Source organism: Lottia gigantea (genome assembly GCF_000327385.1).
Source record: "Lottia gigantea unplaced genomic scaffold LOTGIsca_61, whole genome shotgun sequence".
Classification (NCBI taxonomy): domain Eukaryota; kingdom Metazoa; phylum Mollusca; class Gastropoda; family Lottiidae; genus Lottia; species Lottia gigantea.
Window position 1 is genome coordinate 360,114 of NW_008710086.1, and position 3,091 is coordinate 363,204.

The following is a 3,091-nucleotide window of genomic DNA, read 5'->3' on the forward strand; positions in this document are numbered from 1 at the left end:
AATGTAAGAGATGTGCGGATTGTTGCCCGACATCTTCATTGACACAATATCCCTCATTGCGCACTGCTTTGTACAGGAAAAAAGACTTGGCAAGTTTAGGTATTGTCTTTGATAGTTAGTTATATTGTTACAGTCATTGTTTTTATGGCTCTCGCTGGCCGACAATTATTGAAATCCTGATAGAAGCAAAGTAATAGTCAGCAAATTTTTTAACAATGCGAGAACATAAAGTGTATTAATATTATGAATATTGACCAGGACACCTGTCATTCCTAGAGTTTATCAATATTTATTAAATAACTACCTCTGATATATATCAACACACAATATCAATTATATTGTTTCTATTACTGTTATTAATACACTGTATTGATAAACTATAAGAATATTGATAAATCTTATATAAATAGTTTTTATTACTTGAAGAATTAATAACTCAGTTTTATAGAGAACAATAACTTTGATATGAAATAACTGGACTTATTTTAAAATTGTACTCTTATATATTTCTATAAGCTTTGCGCAGTGGCGGTACCATAGCCATTGAGGAATTTCCAAGGCGTGGTTATTGCTAGTTGAAAAACTATACTTAAGAAATATTGATAAACCTAATACCTATACCTTGACTTATTTAACTGTAGAATTAATAACTCACTACTCTGAAAATAACAAGTTTTAGAAATAACTAACTGGTCACAATTACTTCAATAAATAGCTTTCAACCTAGCTACAACCATACTCTCCTTGTTTTAATTATATTATATTGAGAGATTATAAAGTTGTAATAGTGATGAATATAATTCAAAATACAGTCAAAAAAAATACGAAATACAATATTATGCAAAAAGATACTACCTCTTAGAAAGGATATGAAATTTAAAGCCTCAAACTTGGTCAACAAGAGTATATATTCATCAGTTAGACTTACCAGGTGTCATGACTATACAATAGAATCTCTATATAACACGATATATCCATTAAACTAAATAATTATTGAAAAACGCTTCCAAGCATGTTTCAAATTACTTAGTTTAATAAATTATTACTTAGTTTTATAAATTATTACTTAGTTTCACTTAGTTTTATGAATTATTACTTAGTTTAATGAATTATTACTTAGTTTTATGGATTTTTTTGGATAATAGAGGTATTCTGTTATATAGTTTTGACCTAAGTCTAACTGATGAACAAAGACTCATTTTAACTAAGTTTAAAAATTTCAATATTTTGGTCATCCTAAGAGGTAGTGTACCTTTAAACAAATTGACAGGAAGAAGTATTATAATAGTAAAGTATTTAGCACTTGTCAAGGTAACAATTTTAAAAATCAGACATTTTATTTATTAAAAATAAGATTAGAAGATAAATTGAGTGATAAGGTACCCCAGGCTAGTGATTGTTGACACTCCAGCCCCGGGGCTAGATATTTTGATATTCGTACTTGGTTATATAATTCATTATTCAGATCAATCTCTTCCTTAAATTTTACAAGAGACATTGTATAACAATTTCCCTATTCATAGTTATATCAAAACATTTACCCATTTCAAAGATAGAAAGAAAATACACCTATTATTTTTATCATATCTCGTGTCTTAAAGGGACAGGTTCGCTTTTCATTTGACCAATCATACTTAAGTCTCAAAAATGGGATTTTTTTTTACCTTAGCTATATAATAGTGTTCATAGATCACTGTCAAAATTTGAGCCTTTAAATCAACAATTTAACAACAATTTAAACACAAAATTTCTATTTCACCGGTGAAAATCAATTAAACCAGTTGAGAATATTTTTTATTTTAAAAATATATTATCTTTTAACTTTTCAGTCTCAATTTAAACATTTTATAACATTATACAACTAATTTCAGTATTCAACCATTTAAAACATTGACCGATTTATAACATAGATTGTCTATATTATTTTTATAACATATAATCTCAAAAGTCTAAATTCAAACATTACAGACCTAATTTATATTATAACAATTACATATTATATTTTCATATCAGTTTCAGTATTTAATGTTAAAATCAAAACAATCGCTGATTTCTACCAATTGAGAATATTATTTTTATTATTTATTATCTCTGAAATTTAGATTCAAACATTATATAACATGATAGACCTAATTTCAGTATTAATATGTTAACATTAGCCAATTTAAAACAGATTGTCATTATTATTTTTATAATATATTCTCTTAATTCTATGGAGCCTGCACTGGTAAATATACAGTAAAAACTGTATTAAGAGACCACGCAGGGGAAAATTCAAAAACGGTCTCTTACTGGAAGTGGTCTCTTACTGGAGGTGGTCTCTTACTGGAGGTGGTCTCTTACTAGAGGTGGTCTCTTACTGGAGGTGGTCTCTTACTGGAGGTGGTCTCTTACGGGGGTGGTCTCTTACAGGAGGTGGTCTCATACTGGAGGTGGTCTCTTATGAGAGAATCGAGTCTGCTGAAACAATTTCATTCATTTCCTTTATTTCATAATATTAGTTTTAGTTTTAACTCTAGTTCTCAAGTCCCAAATCTATAATTCTATAACAACAATTATATATTCACTAGAAAATACATCAGAATAATATTTTGACAACATATTAACTCAATAAGTTATTCAGTTCAAATATTATATAATAATACACAGTAGTTGTAATTTCTAGATTCACTCAAATATAAAACTAATAGAAACTAAATACAAGACGTCATGACCAAGGCCAGGGTTGTTTTGAGAATACTATTCTCCTTTCACTCATACACTACTTATTTTACCCAACTATAAAATAATGGACTGCTCAAATTCTTCTTTTTCATCATGAAAATTAGTAAATGTCTTTTTTTCAACTATACTCTCAATGTTATATTTTTTATATTTTTCAGAATGGCTGGTGTTTTACATTCCGAAGTTTGTTGCTGCTCATTTTTATCACATTCCAAATTTGGTCATAATCATTCCCATGGTAACGGACATGATCATAGCCATGGCAACAATGATGGTCACTCCCATAGAAATTACGACACTGGAAAACGTAAACATTCCGATCACCAACAGGTGCCATTGATATCAAACAATGAGTTGAGTGTGGAGA